Source organism: Notamacropus eugenii, chromosome 2 (genome assembly GCF_028372415.1).
Source record: "Notamacropus eugenii isolate mMacEug1 chromosome 2, mMacEug1.pri_v2, whole genome shotgun sequence".
In the NCBI taxonomy this organism is placed as follows: Eukaryota; Metazoa; Chordata; class Mammalia; order Diprotodontia; family Macropodidae; genus Notamacropus; species Notamacropus eugenii.
The window spans coordinates 333,322,264-333,341,369 of NC_092873.1; the positions used below are offsets into that span (position 1 = coordinate 333,322,264).

At 36.0% G+C, this 19,106-nt stretch overlaps 1 long non-coding RNA gene across 1 annotated transcript in view; it reads right to left on the minus strand.

Annotated features, from left to right (window-relative positions):
* Positions 1-1,351: 1,351 nt before the first annotated feature.
* Positions 1,352-19,106, minus strand: part of LOC140523978 (uncharacterized) — a 114,406-nt gene continuing 96,651 nt past the window's right edge. The window contains exon 3 of the long non-coding RNA XR_011973530.1: positions 1,352-1,491. This is a non-coding gene — a long non-coding RNA (uncharacterized lncRNA). The remainder of the gene's footprint in view (positions 1,492-19,106) is intronic.

Consider the following 19,106-nt stretch of genomic DNA (forward strand, 5'->3'; position numbering starts at 1 on the left):
GTACTCATGCTAATAATTGTTTTAAATTAGATAGATGGCTCATCCCTAGTCATGCTTTTTCCTTTTCCTCCTCTGCCCATATTTCTTATTCCCTGTCAGTTGTGACTTGAAAATACTCTTCCTTGTTCCCATTCATTTTGTTTTGTTTTGTGGTCTGCTATCAAAAGGTCTGATGTGAAGTTTACTGCTAAAGTGACATGGACACCTTCAGGTTCCATGATCTAATTTCAAATATTTGAGTCTTTGGGGAGATGGGTTGAATATCTGTCAGTCCTAGAAATACACATCAGATTTGAGGACTGATGAAATTTTATTATTCAGTTGAATTTTTATGCTTCAATATTTTAAAATAAATTCTTCAGTGGAGATATGCTCTCATTGATTTAGGTGTTCCTCCCATCCATATACATCACAACCCACCCCATTTTATTGATTACTTAAAATACACATATTATTTGTAAAGCAGCATGAGAACTTGTTGTAATATATTTTGCTAATATGCATGTACATGTATGTATATGTTTCTTTGCAATATGAGTGAAAAATAATTAGAAAGACTGAATGTTCTATTTGTGTGCTTATAATATTTAGAAAATGTGTGAAAGGCCCTTATCTATTTATTGGGCCTTTTATGGAAACTTTAAGGATAGTGGTAGAGAAGATAGAGAGTCTTAAATGAGTTATAGTCTGACTGTTAGAAGGAATATACTCATTAATGAATATACTCATTAACAGATTCTTTAAAATATTGGAATACCATTATCAATATATTCCATCACATTTTTGTTTGTTGATGTGTATTATCTTTATCTTTCATGAGTTTTGAAGAATCTGGCTTGAGGCAAATACTTCTAATCAAATACTAAGATACTTAAGGAAATATGAATGTCAGAGTCTCACTCCTAGAAGCAGTCAGAGATTTTTGATGAAGTTGGAAGCACTGATAGGAGAAACTGGAAGTAAACTGGAGCAATACATATCCCAATACCTGATAAGGGTTAGAGAATTCAAGACTAACAATTAGGATCTACTAACTGACCTTCTTATCTCTCCTGATCTATGTAGTTGCCCTTCTATTTGCTATTTCATATGCTCAACAACCAGCTTTCTCCTCTTAATTTGTTATCCAAAAGAGATGTTTTCACTGGAAAATAATATGCTAATTGGCTAGTGTGAGTAGTGTTCCACCCTTACCAGTTATTTTCCCATAAATTATGACAAGAATTTTCTGGAACAAATCTGTCTCATCTGAGTTTAAGTGTCAGAAACTTGTTCCTCTTTTCCCCGCGTGTGTTAATCACACCCTCTAGATAAGCTGAACACTAAGAATCCAGATATGTAGAAGTTGACAGACGATAAAATCAAGGCTGTATTTGAGATATTATCTCAGGTTGTAAAATATAAAAAGCATTAATGGTGTTATTGCAGAGTGTGCTTTCTCTTCCTTCTTCCAACTTCGCATCCCAAAGATTATTCCAGAGGAGGTCCTCCCTACACAAAAATTTGAAAGTGGATAGATGACATAATTTGTAAACACTTAGGTTTGGTAATAATATTATGCCAAATTAGCTGCAATTTATGCATATTTCCCAGTGCCATACAAAAACAATTTTTTAACAATCACTTTTAAATCTTTGAGTTCAACATTCTCTCTCTTCCTCCCTCTCTATCCACTCACCCTCACTGAGAAAACAAGCATTTCAGTGTAGGTCATACATGTGTAGTCATGCAAAACACTTCCACAACAACCATCTTGTGAAAGAGTAACCACATTTTTCTCAGGTGAGGGTGAAGGAATTTTTCTATGCGATAAAAATGAGTGAATTAGCAAAAACTTGCTACAAAAATTTTGACTGTCTGATAGAATGGAAATATGGGAAAGACTTGCATAGATCATAGTTGTATTCTTCCTATTAGTTCTACAACAGAATAAAATATCTCACATTAGAGAAAATAAAGTGATTCACTCTATACCTGTGGAAAGAGTTGGGACATTTTAATTTTTCTATTTGACAAATTCATTAATATGGATCCAAGAAAAAAAAATGAAAGTGTTTGTTTATATTTAGAAGACAGCATTTATTTCCATTCCAGTTATACATGATTTCTGAGGCAAAGAAATTGTTTGTTCATTCAAGCTCAGCAGATGGAGGCGACCAAACAAGAAAGTGAAACTTTCCTCAAATATCTCTAGGAAAGTGACCTGGAATCTTACTTTTTCCATACATCCCAGTCTTATCAAAGACATTTAAATTATGTTCTTTTGTATTGTCAGCACAATGCTAAATTTGTGGATGAAAAGTCTTAAAAATCTATAATTTGTCAAGATAATTCTAAATATTTGGAAATTATGCAAAAAGTCAAAACACTTAGATGATTGATTCTGGTTTTCAATTTTCTTCCTTATATTTGGTAATAATATTTGGGGTCAAGCAGTTGTACTTGACTTGTGATTTCATTATTCCTGGTGAGAAAACTCCTTGAACTCATACAGATTTACTCAGGGCTCTAGGAAGAGCTAGTTTATTTGACCAATATCACACAGCATGAGTAAAAGGAAGGAACTGAATGGGTATTTTGACTACAGAGCTGCTTCATTCATCTCTCCAGTTACTAAATCACCTCATGTGTAAAAAAAAGGAACTTGCATAAATGATGTAAGTTCTAAAGTTCTATGAGTCTATGATTCCACCTCTTCTTAACTTACTTCACAAGATCAATCTATTTCTTCCCTAGTTTTTGCTGCAATAATATCTCATTACACTCATTTATCATAATTTTTCCAGCTTTTGCACGATTAGTAGTCACTCACTTTGTCTCTGGGGTGTGGGGTATGTTCAGGGAAATCTAGTACCTCTGGTGTGAGGGCTGTTGAACCCTTTCCAGGGCTGCTTTTCACCTTTGATGTGCTCTAAGTCTTACCTGGGACTTCAAGAAGCTATAGCATGTGCCGTGGCTACAACTCAGTCAACGGTTTCAGCAGATAGAATTGATAGGGTTAGGGGTAACCAAAGGGATCTCAGACCTGTTGGTGAGTTAGGTAGGTATCTGCCATAAAATTGTGAAGACTTCCCCTGGTGGACCTGGCAGATAAGAACAATTTGTTCCAATGGCCAGAAAGGCAGCTGAAGCAGGCACTATGGGACTCTTCGAGCTTGGTTAGACCTCAAAGATGCCAAGGTCATCCACTGCATCTTGAGCTGTCACCAGTCATCTTGATTTTTTTATGCCACTAGACTTTGATGACTCGGGAGGAGAGAGTGAAGCTGAGGACTCCATGTAACTTTGCCTCACTTAAATATTATTTATTTATTTATTTTTATTTATTTCATTTTATTTTTTATTTTTAGTGTTCTACAATTACTACCATAAAACTTAGATTTTTCCCCCTACCTACCCTCCCCACCCCTCTCCCTCCCCAAGACAGCATACAATTCTATATAGGATCTACACATACATTCCTATTGAATACATTTTCGCCATAGTCATGCTATGTAGAAGAACTAAAATAAATGGGAGAAAATATATAACAAACCAAAACATAACACACACACACACACACACACACACACACACACAAATGATCTGCTACATTCTGTGATTGAATTCCATAGTTCTTTCTCTGAATGTGGAAGGCATTTTGCCTTAGAAGACCATTGGGAATTTTTTTTTTTTTATGCCCTTGCATCGCTATGAAGATCCAAGTCTACCAGAAAAAACTTTCACACATTGTGGTCGTTGCTATGCACAAAGTTCCCCTGGTTCTGCTCCTTCACTCAGCATCAGATCATATAAGTCTTTCCAGGCCTCTCTGAAGTCTTTTTGTTCATCATTTCTTATGGCATAATAGTATTCCATTCCATTCATATACTATTATTTATTCAGTCATTCCCCAATGGATGGGCATCACTTTGATTTCCAGTTTTTGGCATCTACAAAGAGTGCTGCTATAAATATTTTTGTACATGAGGGACCCTTTCCCATTTTTATGATGTCTTGGGGATACAGTCTTAGAAGATTACTGGGTCAAAGGGTATGCACATTTTTGTATCCCTTTGGGCATAGTTCCAAACCGCTCTCCAGAATGGCTGGATGAGCTCACAGCTTCACCAACAATGAATTAGTGTTCCAACTCTCCCACATCCTCTCCAACATTTATCATTTTACTGTTCTGTCATGTTTGCCAATCTAATAGGTGTGATGTGCTACCTCATCTCTCTAATCAAAAGTGATTTATACCATTTTTTCATATGATTATAGATATCTTTAATTTCTTCCTCTGAAAAGTGCCTGTTCATACCCTTTGATCACTTATCAATTGGGGAATGACTTGTATTGTTGTACGTTTGACTTAGTTCTCTATATATTCTATAAATGAGGCCTTTATTCCCATGATTAGTTGTAAAAATTCTTTCCCAATTTACTACATCCCTCCAAAATTTGGTTGCATTGGATTTGGTTGTGCAAGACCTTTGCAGTTTAATGTAATCAAAATTATCCATCTTACACTTCATAATGTTTTCTGTCTCTTCTTTAGTCAAAAATTCTTCCCTTCTCCATAAATCTGATAAATACACTATTGCCTGGTCCTCCAGTTTGTCCATAGTATCCATCTTTATACCTAGATCGTGTACCCATTTGGATTTTATTCTTGTGTTCAGGGTCAGGCATGAGTCTATGTCTAGTTTCTGCCACACTGTTATCCAGCTTTCCCTGTAATTTTTGTAGAACAGTAAGTTCTTATCCCAGAAGCTGGGGTCCTTGGTTTTATCAGACAGGAGGTTTCTATATTCCTTGTCTGTTGTGTCTTGAGTGCCTAGTATATTCCATTTGTCTACCCTTTTATTTCTTAGCCAGTACCAAGTGGTTTTGATAATTGCTGCTTTATAATACAATTATATATGAGATCTTGTAGTGCTAGGCCACCTTCCCTAGCATTTCTTTTCATTAATCCCTTTGACAGTCTGGACCTTTTGTTTTTCCAGATGAATTTTGATATTATTTTATCCAGCTCTAGAAAATAATTATCTGATAGTTTAATTGGTATGGCACTAAATATGTAAATTAATTTAGGTGGAATTATCATTTTAATTATATTAGCTCAGCCTACCCATGATAAACTGATGTTTTTCTGCTTACTTAGATCTGACTTTATTTGTGCAAAAGGTGTCTTGTAATTGTGTTCATATAGTCCCTGGGTTTGTTCTGGCCGGTAAATTGTCAAATATGTTATAGTGTCTACCGTAGCTTTAAATGGGATTTCTCTTTCTATCTCTTGCTGTTGGACTTTGTTACTAATATATAGGCATGCAGAAGTTTTGTGCAGATTTATTTTGTAACCTGTAGCTTTGCCAAAGTTGTTTATTATCTTAAGTAGTTTTTTACTTGAATCTCTGGAATTCTCTAAGTATATCATCATATCATCTGCAAAGAGTGATAATTCAGTTTCTTCTTTGCCTTTTCTTATTCCTTCATTTTCTTTATTTTGTCTAATTGCTACAGCTAACATTTCTAGTACCATGTTGAATAATAGTAGTGATAATGGACATCCTTGTTTACCCCTGATCTTATTGGAAATGCATCTAGCTTTTCTCCATTGCATATAATATTTGCTGAAGGGTTTAGATAGATACTGCTTATTATTTTATGGAAAGTTCCTTTTATTCCTTTGTTTTCAAGCATTTTTAATAGGAATGGGCATTGTATTTTGTCAAAAGCTTTTTCTGCATCTGTTGAGATAATTATGTGGTTTCTATTAGTTTTTTTGTTGATATCATCGATAATGCTAATAGTTTTCCTAATACTGAACCAGCAGTGCATGCCTGGTATGAATTCTACCTGATCGTAATGTATTATTCTCCTGATAAGGTTCTGTATTAGTTTTGCTAAAATCTTATTTAAAATTTTTTCATCTACATTCATTAGAGAAATTGCTCTATAATTTTCTTTCTCTGTTTTGGCTCTTCCTGGTTTAAGTATCAAAACTATATTTGAATCATAAAAAGAGATTGGGAGGACTCCTTCTTCCCCAATTTTAAAAAATAGTCTATATAGTATTGGAATTAACTGTCTTTACATATTTGATGGAATTCACTTGTAAATCCATCTGGCTCTGGAGATTTTTTCCTACGAAGTTCACTGATGGCTTATTCAATTTCTTTTCTGAGATGGGATTGTTTAAGTATTCAACTTCCTCTTCTGTTAATCTGGGCAATTTGTATTTTTTTAAATACTCATTTATATTGTCGAATTTGTAGGCATAAAGTTGAGCAAAGTAATTTCTAATTATTGTTTTAATTTCCTCCTCATCAGAGGTGAGTTCACCCCTTTCATTTTTGATATTTGTATCAAAATTTGTATTTGTATTTCTTTCTTTTTTAAATCAAATTGACTAAAGTTTATCAATTTTATTAGTTTTTTCATAAAACCAATTATTGGTTTTATTTATTAATTCAGTAGTTTTCTTAATGTCAATTTTATTAATCTCTCCTTTGGTTTTCAGTATTCCTAATTTGGTATTTACTTGGGGATTTTCAATTTGTTCTTTTTCTGTTTTTTTCAGCTGCATGCCCAAGTCATTGATCTCCTCTTTCTCTATTTTATTTATGTAGTCATTCAAAGATATAAAACTTCCCCTAAGAACTCCTTTTGCAGTATCCCATAAGATTTGGTGTGTTGTCTCATTATTGTCATTCTCTTGAACGAAGTTGTTGATTGTTTCTATGATTTATTGTTTACCTTACTCCTTCTTTAGGGTTAGATTATTAATTTCCAATTGATTTTTGGTTTATATTTCCATGGCCTTTTATTACATATAGTTTTTATTGCATTATGATCTGAGAAGAATGCATTGATTATCTCTGCCTTTCTGCACTAGATTATGAGCTTTTTATGTCTTACTGCGTAGTCAGTTTTTGTATTTGTGTCATGTACTGCTGAGAAAAAGGTATATTTCTTTCTATTCTCATTCAATTTTCCCCAAAGATCTATCATATCTACCTTATCCAAAGTTTTTTAAATACTATTTGTGCACAAACAAATAAAAAGATATCACCCATAACATTTTTTACCTATCTCAAAAGGCAAGTGAAGAAGCATCAGGTGTGAATACCCAGAACTGTAGTCACAACCCTGCACACAGAAGGTCCAGGACATAGGGTTATTTCACTGGAAGCAGCAGGGAGATTCGGCAGCCCCCTAGGTGTCTGAGTAGCATTTTAAGGATCTCAGTGCACACTTTCTGGTGGAAAGAAGGGGCTGGAAAAGGTGCTCTAAAATTTGTCTGCTTACCCAAACCTGTGTTGATTACTGTGGCAGGTAGGGATCCCACCCTGTGGTAGAAACACACAAAAAATGTACAAAACTTCTACAAAGATGATTCCACTCAGCATCAGAACATGGAATGTGTGCATACTTATAGACAACATGAAATCCAGGAGACCTTAAAGATGAACTGTTCTTGTAAGACAATCCAGCAAGTATCACATCCAAATAGCAGCTCTGAATGAATGAAACAAGGCTGGCAAATGAAGGCCAGCTTACTGAAGTTGGAACTGGAGAGACATACTTTTTCTGGAGTGGACACAGTTAAGAGGAGTGCTGTGAAACTGGTGTAGGTTTTGCAATCAAACTAATCTAGTCAGCAAACTTGTATGCCTACCAAAAGGAACACAGTGTGCCCTTATCAGAGAAGGTGCTGTGCTCTACAAACAAAGCAGAATGGCAGTAACTCAAAAGAAACATGCGATCCGCAAATTTAGAGAACCACTCCAAACATTCATATGGATTATTTCTGCCCAATTTGTGTAGAGCATTCGGATCTTGCATAGGTCTGATAGTAATGTCATTTCAGTCCTCTTCAAGAATGAAGGACAACAACCAAAACACACTGTCTCTCAGAATTCAGTATGTATGGCCAATGACTAATATATGTGTGTGTATATATATATATATATATATATGCACTAGTATTTTTTTAATTTGAATTCATTCAACCCTCCTTGATATTATTTTTGCTATTATGTTGCATGTTGAATTGGCAAGAAAATGCAAGTTATTGCTCCAATTGAATTCAATGACTTTTAAATTGACTGAGTTATTCAGTATTTTGTTATGGATCCTTAAAAACATGAAGAATAAAACACACACACACACACACACAGACACACACACACACACAAATATACTACCTGGCCTTTAATAGTGTTGCAATCTTCTTGAGAGATTTGGAGCAGGGAACAACACAATAGAAAAATATAATATAATTGCAGCAAAATAACTAGCATGGGTAAATATTTCATTATTTATTAATATTGTTTGAACCTAGTTTTATGTGGTTGGAAAATTGTCTAACACAAAGTTGACAATAGAGGTCAAGTTGACCACAGGAAAGCTTTAGATTCAGAGAAACCTTAGATCTTGTTCCCATATTATTTGGGATCCACTGTGCTTTGAGTTCCCTAAATTAGACTGAATGTTTATACTTATCTGCTGATATGTGTATATTATGTATATAATGTCTATCTATCTATCTATCTATCTATCTATCTATCTATCTATCTATCTATCTATCTATCATCTATCTATCTATCAATCATCTATTCATCTATCTATCATCTATCTACCTATCTACCTGTATCTCTTTATATCTCAAATTGCCCTTTTCTGACAAGTGGATAATTTTCTACATGTGTTGCCTTATGAACTTTTTAAATGAACTCTTGTCCTTATGAAATTTTTCATGCTAGTGTAAACCTTTTAGAGATTTGTGGAGGGAGTTATACTTTTTATCAGCTCTCTCCTTTCCTAAATGATCTAATTTTTTTCTTAAAACTATTTAAAGGTTTGAGATTTATTCTACTGCAATGCCAAATGAAAAAGAATCATCAAATGATTAAAAGGTTTGTAAACTGTGAAATAGGTGTAAGGAGTAATTTGAAGGGTTATAGAGTTGGTGGCACGGAGTGAGGGTGGGAGGATACTTTAAGAGTCCTTAATAATATTCACAAGTGATTTTTCATTAACTGAAGCCAACAATTATACCTTTTTCATTAGAATGATACTTTAATCATACTAGAATAGTTAGACCAGTTTGAAAGATTCAGTTCTCCTTCATTATACCCCAGTGTTAACTACCTTTTTGGGGGGTAAGAATTGACTGGGGAAGTAGAGAACCTTATCTTACATGGAACCAGGCCTCCACATTGCTTTCCAGACATTTCCAAACCTTGGATTCCGACCCTGGAATCACCTTGGTCTCTGATAGGGGAAGTTTCAACTTTCTTGCCTTAAACTAGGACTATACACTACTTTCCCACCATTGCTAAGCTGTGCTATTGCATGAGTTTTATTGACTCTCATTTTTTAACTCCCATTTGTGTTGTTTTCTTTCAAAGATTCCTTGAGATCTTGCCCTCTTAGATTTGTTTCCCAAATAATTTTCATAGTGCCAGATAAATAATAAATGCTTAGTAAATTTTTCATTATTCATGAAACATGGAGTAGTTATGCTAATAGTAAACTTGGTCAGTCATATAGAAATAATATGCTAATAATGCATTATATATGCATATATATAATAATATGCTAATAATAATACTAATGCCCATACTTTGAATGGGTTGGTCAATGCTTGTAGATATATCTCTCAGAGGAGAAAATAAATTATAAATAAATATGGAAAATAAATCATAAATAAATTATAAAACCTTTTTATTGCACTCAAATTATATAATATTTACATATTTTTAATTTGCAAAGCACTTTTAGTTTTAGCAGTATTATCTAATTTTATCTTCACAACAATCCTGGGAGGTAGATGCTATTATAATCTCCATTTCATGAGAAAACTGAAATAGAGATTAAGTGAATTGCCCAGATGACAGAGCTAGTAAATGTCTCAAGTAAGATTTGAACACGTCTTCTTGACTCCAGGTCCAGTGTAACCCAGATGACAATTCATGTAGGTGTTTTTACTAAAAACATTATCAAATATTCTGCTGTCCTCACTTACAAGTATTTTGGAATCATCCCTGTGCGGATATCTCTCAGATCTGTATTTCTAGTCCTAGTTTCTCTCCTGAAGTTCAGTCACATATCTCCAATTGCATATTGAATATTTTAAACTGAATGTCCCAAAGATCTCTCAAATTCAGCATGTTCAAGACAAAACTCTTCTGGATTTATTTCCTTCTGTTGATGGAATTAATATTACTCAAAACCTGTATGATTTCCCAACCTCCTTGTCATCCTCAAATCCTCACTCTACCTTATCTTGTATATTCAATAAGTTGCCACATTTTGTCAATTCTATCTCCAGAGCACCCATGCTTCTTAGAATGTCTTTTTCCTTCAAAACTCAGTTTATATATCCTCTTCTATATGAAAGCTTTCCTCATTCTTCCAACTGGTGATGCACCTGGATAAATTAGCTATGTTTAATTTTTTATTTATATATGTACATACCATCTCCTCTTATTGATCATAAAGCTTCTTGGCAACAGGAATAGCCTCATTTTGCTTTGTGTCCACATAAATAAATGCTAATTGATTGATTATATGAATAAACTAAACTTGTTTCCAATCAATGTTTATATTCTAAAGCTATTCTTCGGAGCTAGATATATTATATATCTTTTTGTTGACACCAGTCACTTCCTTAGTCAGGTTCACTGTAATGTGGAACTATCATGGATGGTCACAATGTCTGTAGAGTCCCAGCCCTTGCATAGGCTACAGTGTTTCAGTGTCTCTTAATAGAATGACTAGAATATAGCAGTCTCTTGGGATCTACTTACTAGAACAACAAGCACTCTATACATTCAGTCTTCACAGTGATTTTAATGTGAATTTCCATGAGCCAAGGTGGAAAGGACCCACAAACAGTGAGAGATGAGGTTATGTTCAGCATTTGGAGAGCTAATGATGATCTCTAGTATCTGGTCCAATTCCATATCCATGATGGTTACAGGGATACCAGCTTCTGCAGAACCAGATCCATGTGTTCTTATTCTTTTCCTACTTTCTGTTGAAGATGTCTTTTCATCAGTTTATCATTACTTTTGTTTCCCTTATATCTGATGTCTCCAAGGTATGACAATTCTGTCCATTCTTCCACTTCTGTAAGCTTTTGAGTTCTTGTCTAAGAAATCAGCCTTATGTTTGTGGCACATACATGAAAATACTAGAGCTATTGTACTAGAAGTCATCAAAGTAACATACATTGTGCTGATCTCATTGTTGTATGCCTGAGAAATATGGACAGTCTGCCAGAGCAATGTCAGGAAACTGAATCAATTCCATTTGAACTTTCTTAGGAAGATTCTGAAGATCATCTGGTAGGATAAGGTACCAGACAATGAGAACCTTACTTGATACTAAACTGCCTAGCATTCAGACTGTACTTCAGAGAGCACAACACCAATGTGCTGACTATGTTGTTCGAATGCAAAATATATACTTGCCAAAAATATTATTTTATGGAGAACTCGCATGGGGCAGGCGATCACATGGATGTCAGAAGAAATGATACAAGGACACTCTCAAGGTCTCTCTCAAGAACTTCAGATTTGATAGTGGGACATGGGAGACACTGGCACAGGATCACTGAGAATGGCATGCCCACATCAGAAAATGTGCTATTCTCTATGGGCAAAGCAGTATTGAGACAGCACAAAGTAAACATAGGATGTGCAAATTTAGAGTAATCACTCCAAATGTTCACATGGACTATCTGTACCCAATCTGTGGTAGAGCATTCCCGAGCTCGTATTGCTTTGATCAGCCACAGTAGTACACACTGAAGCTTGACTTTATCATGGTGATGTCATTTTGGTCCTCTTCAAGAATGAAAGGACAACAACCACCAATTTCATCTCTGAAAGCCATTTGCCTAGTAATGATCAAACAACTCAGATTTGGGACGTTCTCCAGTTTTAGAACCATGGCATACTATAATTCTCATAAATATATGAATACATGGAAAAAAAGCACAGAGATCAAAAGGTCAAGACCAGAGGGTAAATACTATGGTTTGTACCTGCTCAACTAATATCCTTGTTCATTGATATACAGATAGAGCTGGCCCTAAGTCTCAGAGACACTTTGAACAATGTATACTGTTATACATTTAAGTAACAACATGGGAAAGCCAAGATGGTGGAGTAAAGAAACACTCAGCTGAGCTCTCTCAAGTTCTCCTCTAAAATAATGCCTCATATCAAATTCTGGAGAGGCAGAAAGAAAATATCAGGTGACAAAAATTTTAAGTCCAAGATAACTTAAAAAGCTGTTAGAAAATGTAAGTTTTACTGGGTTGGTGGTTCAGTCTAGAACTCAGTGAAGACATTGTGGTGACATCAGCAAAGACTTGGAAGGAGATGCATTGGTGGGAACAGCAGTTTAGGGAGCACTCACCCATAGTCGTGAGTGTTGAAGGTGAACAAATGGTTGGAAGAAAATGTAGGAAACCCTTTGCTGGTGCTGGGTTCAGGACCCTGTTGAGTTGCCCTAATGCAGTTTCAGGTTGTAGTCCTAGGAACAAAAGGAGTGATTACAATTGCACCTTCAGGGATGGGGGAAAACTGGTCAAAGTTCCAGGGTGGAGAGGAGTGCTTGTCATCATTCACAAGAGAGTAGGGACCCTGATCTCAGTTCTAAGACAGAGGGGAGCACTAGCAATTTATCCTTTCCGATGGAGGGAGAGGTGCTGCTCAGTTTCAAAGCCAACAGGACTGCTGGCACTTGTGGAAACAGGGACAGTTCCTTTCCTGGGTAAAGTTCAGAACATGGGCCAGGAGAGCAGTAAGCATACCTTTACTTAGATCATGCCACCTTGAAAGCACCAAAACCTAAAATCTCAAAGATATCTCTGAAAATTGCCATATGAAATATGTGAAACTTGGGACAGAGCTCTCTCCACCCCAGGAACAGAGTTCTACTTTAACATATAATTAAAATCCAAGATATTGACTAGAAAATGAGCAAACAACACAAAAAAAACCTGACTATAGCAAGTTACTATAATGACAAATTACTATAATGACAAGATCAAGACAACAGTATCAAAGCAATGATAAGGAAAGTCTCACAAAAAAATGTGAATTAAGCACAAGCCCATCAACACTTCTCAAAAAGCTCTAATTTTAAAAATTAGAGAGGTTGAGGAAAAATTGGGAAAGCAAATGAGAGTGGTGCAAAAAAAAAGATGAAAAGAGAATCAATACTTTGGTAAAAGAGCCACAAAAATATTGAAGAAATAGCATTTTAAAAAACAGAATTGGCCAAATGGCAAAAGAGATATAAAAACTCACTGAAGAAAATCAATCTTTAAGAATTAGAATTGGGGAGGGCAGAGCCAATATGGCAGAGAAGAAGCATGGACCTGTAGAAGCTCTCCCCCACAGCCCATAAAATCCATGTGAAAAATGACTCTAAACAAATTCTAGAGCAGCAGAAGCTACAACATGGCAGAGTGAAAGAGATTTCCAGCCCAAGCTAGCCTGGAAGGCAGACAGGAAAGGTCTATCACACTAGGCTTGGAGCACAACACAGCAGGGACAGGACCAGAGCAGGCTTCAGGGCATGGAATCACGGGCTGCAGCTGTGGTTGCTAGACTCCTCAATCCACAAGCACAAAAAACAGCTTCAAAGGTCAGTGAGAAAGCTCTTTCACCTGGATGAAAAGGGAGGAGGGTCGTGTCCTAGCCCTGACCCCAGCAGGGGCAGTAGCATCCATTTTTTGGATCCCTCAGCCTGAAGACCCTGGGGAGATTGAGCAGCGGACCTGGGTCTCAGTCCTGAGTGGTGGTCCTAGAGTGTGACTGGTGGAGCTGGTGGAGCTCCAGACAGGGAATCCTACTCATAGATCCTAGGGAGAAAAGCCCGTGGTTGCTCCCAGACCAGTACACAGGTCAAGAGAGGAATAAAATTCTCTCCTGTGATTGTGTCACTTTGGAGGAACTGAGAACTTACAGGTCCCTAGAGTATACACTCTTCTTGAGAAAGGGCTCAAAAGTCAAGCAACTAGCTGGGAAAATGCTGCCAAAAAGGAAAAAAAATATAAGACCATGGAAGGTTACTTTCTTGTTGAACAGGTATTTTTTCATCATTTCAGATGAAGAAGAACAATGTATGCCATCAGAGGAAGACCTAAAAGTCAAGGTTTCTGCATCAAAAACCTCCAAAATAAATATGCAAAGCTCTCAGGCCACGGAAAAACTCAAAAAGGATTTTGAAAATCAAATAAGAGAGGTGAAGGAAAAATTGGGAAGAGAAATGAGAATGACACAAGAAAATCATTAAAAGCGAGTCAACAACTTGGAAAAGGAGATCCAAATAAACTTTTAGAAAATAACATCTTTAAAAAATAGGCTAACTCAAATAGCAAAAGATGTCCAAAAATTCAATGAGGAGAAGAATGCTTTAAAAAGCAGAATTAGTCAAATAGAAAAGGAGGTTCAAAAGCTCACTGAAGAGAACAGTTCTTCTGCTCTATAATTTGTTGAGAGTCTTTTTTTACATGTATTTTATGGGCTGTGGGGGGAGAGCTAGTATATGTGCATCTTTCTACTCTGCAATCTTGGCTCCTTCCCCTCCCCCATGTGCTTTCTTTGTGTGAGAAGATATTCCCTATTCTGCCTCTATCTTCTTTCTCTCAGTGAATCCCTCTGTCTCACCCCTTTATTTTTAGGAGAAATCCTTCCAATATGATCAACTCACACACATGTCCTCCATTTAACTGTTGTAATAATGGTAAGATTCTTAGGAGTTATGTGTATCATCTTTCCATATAGGAATGTAAATAGTTTAACTTCATTGTGTACCTTTTACTGATTACTCTTTTATTTTTACCTTTTTTATGCTTCTCTTGAGTCTTCTGTTTGAATGTCAAATTTTCCATTCATCTTTGGTCTTTTCATCAGAAATGCTTGTAAGTCCTCTGTTTTATGAAATATTCATTTTCTTCCTGAACGATTACACTCACTTTTGCTGGGTATGTGATTCTCAGTCGTAATCAGATCCTTTGCTTTCTAGAATATCATATTCCAAGTCCTCTACTACTGTAATGTGGAAGTTGGTAAACTTTTGTGATTCTGACTATAGCTCCACAATATTTGAAGTGCTTCTTTCTAACTGCTTGAAGTATTTTCTCTTTGATTTGAAATCTCCAAAATTTGGCTATAATATTCCTAGAAGTTTTAATTTTGGGATCTCTCTTAGGTAACTGGTGGATTCTTTCAATTTCTATTTTACCCTCTGAATCTAAGATGTTAGGGAATTTTTTTCCTGATAATTTCTTTAAATATGATGCCTAGGCTACTGATGATGATGATGATGATGATGATGATGATGATGATGATGATGATGATGATGATGATAACTTTTAGGTAGTCCAATAATTCTTAAATTGTCTCTCTTGGATCCATTTTCCAGGTCAGTTGTTTTTCCCATAAGATATTTCACATATTCTTCTCTCTTTTTTTTAATTCTTTCAGTTTGTTTTCTTATGTCCTGGTGTCTCATGGAGTTATTAGCTTCTACTTACCCAATTTTAATTTTTAAGGAATTTTTTCTTCAGTAAATTTTTGTGCCTCATTTTCCACTTGGCCAGTTTTTCTTTTTAAGATATTACTTTCACAGATGTATTTTGTACCTCTTTTACTGAGTTGTTAATTCTTTTACATTGCTCTCAGAAGCCACAGAACAACAGAGGGGAGGAGATTTCCAGCCCAGGGTGACCTGGAAAGCTGATGGGAAACATCTGTCACACAGGATGCAGAGCAGAGGCCAGCCCAGCCTTGGCTGCTGCAAGGCTCTGGGAAGAGGATGTGAGCAGGCCTCGGGGGCAGAAGCCTCAGTCACAGTAGCAGTGGTTCTCAGATTCCCCAACATACAGGTGCCAAAGGTCAGTGACAAGGTTTTTTTCAGCTGGCCAAAAAGGGAGAAGGACCTTCCCGTAGCTCTGGCCTCAGGCAGTGGCCACATCAGGCGGCTGGCAGCAGCTTCCACAGCAGCCCCTACAGCAGTCCACATCCATTGTTGGATTGTAAAACCCCTGGGGCACTGAGCAGCTGACTCTTACCTCAGCCCTGTGTAGAGGCCCTGCCCTCATCTAATACTCCTGAGGGATCTGACCACCCAATCTTACACTGAATAGGAGTCCTGCTCCCAAAGCTTTTCTGAATCTTAGCCCCCAGTGATGTCTTGGCTGAACTGGAGGCAAGGTGGTGGTGAAGAGGAAACTCTATTACTCAGATTCTGGGCCCAAAAATTTCTACTTGCTCCCAGACCAGTGCACATGCTTGATTGTATCACTTTGGAGGAACTGAGATCTTACAGACCCCCACAGCATACCCTATTCTTGACAAAGGACTCAAAAGTCAAGTAACTGGTTGGGAAAATGTCCAAAAAAGGGGGAAAAAAGAAGAATATAGAAGGTTACTTTCTTGGTGAACAGATATCTTCTCCCATCCTTTTGCATGAGGAAGAACAATGCTTACCATCAGGGAAATACATAAAAGTTAAGGCTTCTGTATCCCAAACATCCAAAATAAACATTCAATGGTCTCAGACCACGGAACAGCTCAAAAAGGATTTTGAAAATCAAGTAAGAGAGGTGGAGGAAAAATTTGGAAGAGAAATGAGAGAGATGCAAGAAAATAATGAAAAGCAGGCCAACAACTTGCTAAAGGAGACCCAAAAAAATGCTCAAGAAAATAACACCTTTAACATAGGCTAACTCAAATGGCAAAAGAGGCTCAAAAAGCCAATGAGAATGCTTTAAAAAGCAGAATTAGCCAAATGGAAAAGGAGGTTCAAAAGCTCACTGAAGAAAACAGTTCTTTAAAAATTAGAATGGAGCAGCTAGAGGCTAATGACTTTATGAGAAACCAAGAAATCACAAAACAAAGCCAAAACAATGAAAAAAAATGGAAGATAATGTGAAATATCTCATTGGAAAAACAACTGACCTGGAAAATAGATCCAGGAGAGACAATTTAAAAATTATGGGACTACCTGATCAAACCATGATAAAAAACCTTGATCAAAAAAAGAGCCTAGACTATCTTTTGTGAAATTATCAAGGAAACCTGTCCTGATATTCTAGAATGAGAGGGTAAAATAAATATTGAAAGAATTCACCGATCCCCTCCTGAAAGAGGTTTGAAAAGAAAAACTCCTGGGAATATTGTAGTCAAATTGCAGAGTTCCCAGAACAAGGAGAAAATAGTGCAAGGAGCCAGAAAGAGACAATTCGAGTATTGTGGAAATACAATCAGAATAACACAAAATCAAGCATCTTCTACATTAACGAATAGAAGAACTTGGAATAGGATATTTCAGAAGTCAAAGGAATTAGGATGAAAACCAAGAATTACCTACCCAGCAAAACTGAGTATAATACTTCAGGGGAAAAAAAATGGTCATTCCATGAAATAGAGGACTTTCAAGCATTCTTTATGAAAAGACCAGAGTTGAACAGAAAATTTGACTTTCAAACACAGGAATCAAGAGAAACATTAAAAGGTAAACAGGAAAGAGAAATCATAAGGGACTTAGTAAAATTGGATTATTTACATTCGTACATGGAAAGACAGTATTTGTAACTCTTGAAACTTTTCTCAGTTTTTGAGTAGTTGGTGGGATTACATACACACACACACACACATATATGGACAGAGGGCACAGGGTGACCTGAATAGGAAGGGATAATATCTTTAAAAATAAGATTAAGGGGTGAGAGAGGAATATATTGGGAAGAGAAAGGGAGAAATGGAATGGGGCAAATTGTCTCTCATCAAAGAAGAAAGAAAGAGTTTTTACAATGGAGGAGAAAAGGAAGGAGGTAAGAGGGAAAAGTGAAACTTTCATCACATTTGAATTAAGATGAGAATTACATACACACTCAATTTGGTCTGAAAATTCTATCTTACACTACAGCAAAGTAGGGGAGAAGGTGTTAAGTGGGGTGTGGGATGATAGAAGGGAGGGCAAAAGAAAGGAGAGAGTAACTTAAAATAAGCATTTTAGGGGAGGGATATGATTCAAAGAGAGAATAGAATAGACGAGAGTCAGGATAGGATGGAGAGAAATACAGATAGTCTTTCACAACATGATAATTATGGAAGTATTTTGTAAAACTACACGTATATAGCCTATATTGAATTGCTTATCTTCTCAGTAGGGATGAGTGGGAAGGGTGGATCAGAGAGAAGTTGGAACTCAAAGTTTTGGGAAGGAATGTTGAGAATTGTTTTTGCATGCAACTGGGAAACAACAAGTACAGGTAATAGGGTATAGAAATCAATCTTGCCCTACAAGAAAAGAGAGAAGATGAGGATAAGGGAAGGGAGGAGTGTGATAGAAGGGAGGGCAGATTTGTGGAAAGGGTAATTAGAATGCACAGTTTTTGGGGTGGGAGAGGAGAGAGATGGGGAGAAAATTTGGAACTAAAAATCTTGTGGAAATGAATGCTGAAAAATAAAAATAAATAAATAAGTTTTAAAAAAAAGAATTAGAAATGGGCAATTTTAATCTGATGACAACATGGCAGAGCAAGAAACAATAAAGCAAAATCAAAAGTATGAAAAAATGGAAGAAAAAACGAAGTATCTCATTGGACAATCTACCAAGAAAGTAGAGGAAGGGTAATTTCTTTTGGTGGAGTTTCAAACTGCTCTCTAGAATTGTTGAACCAAATTACAACTCTGTCAAAATAACATTAGTATTGCTGTCCTCCTGACATCTCTTAAATAATTACTATTTTCCATTTTTTCTCATGTTTGTCAAACTGATGAGTGTGAGGTAGATCTTTGAATTAATTTTAATTTTCATTTCCATTATGGTTGGTATGGATAGATTTTTTTTCATATGATTATTGACAGCTTACTGTCTTCATTTGAGAAACAAGCATTCATATTCTTTGAGCATTTATATAATGAGGAATGACTCTTGTTTCTATTTATTCAGGTCAATTTCTAACAAAACTTGAACACCATAACTCTAACAAGAAAATTTACTCAAAATAATTCTTTTTTCCAGTTAACTGTTTACTCTCTAATTCTATCTGACTAGTTGTATATCTCACATAGACTTGATGTAATCAA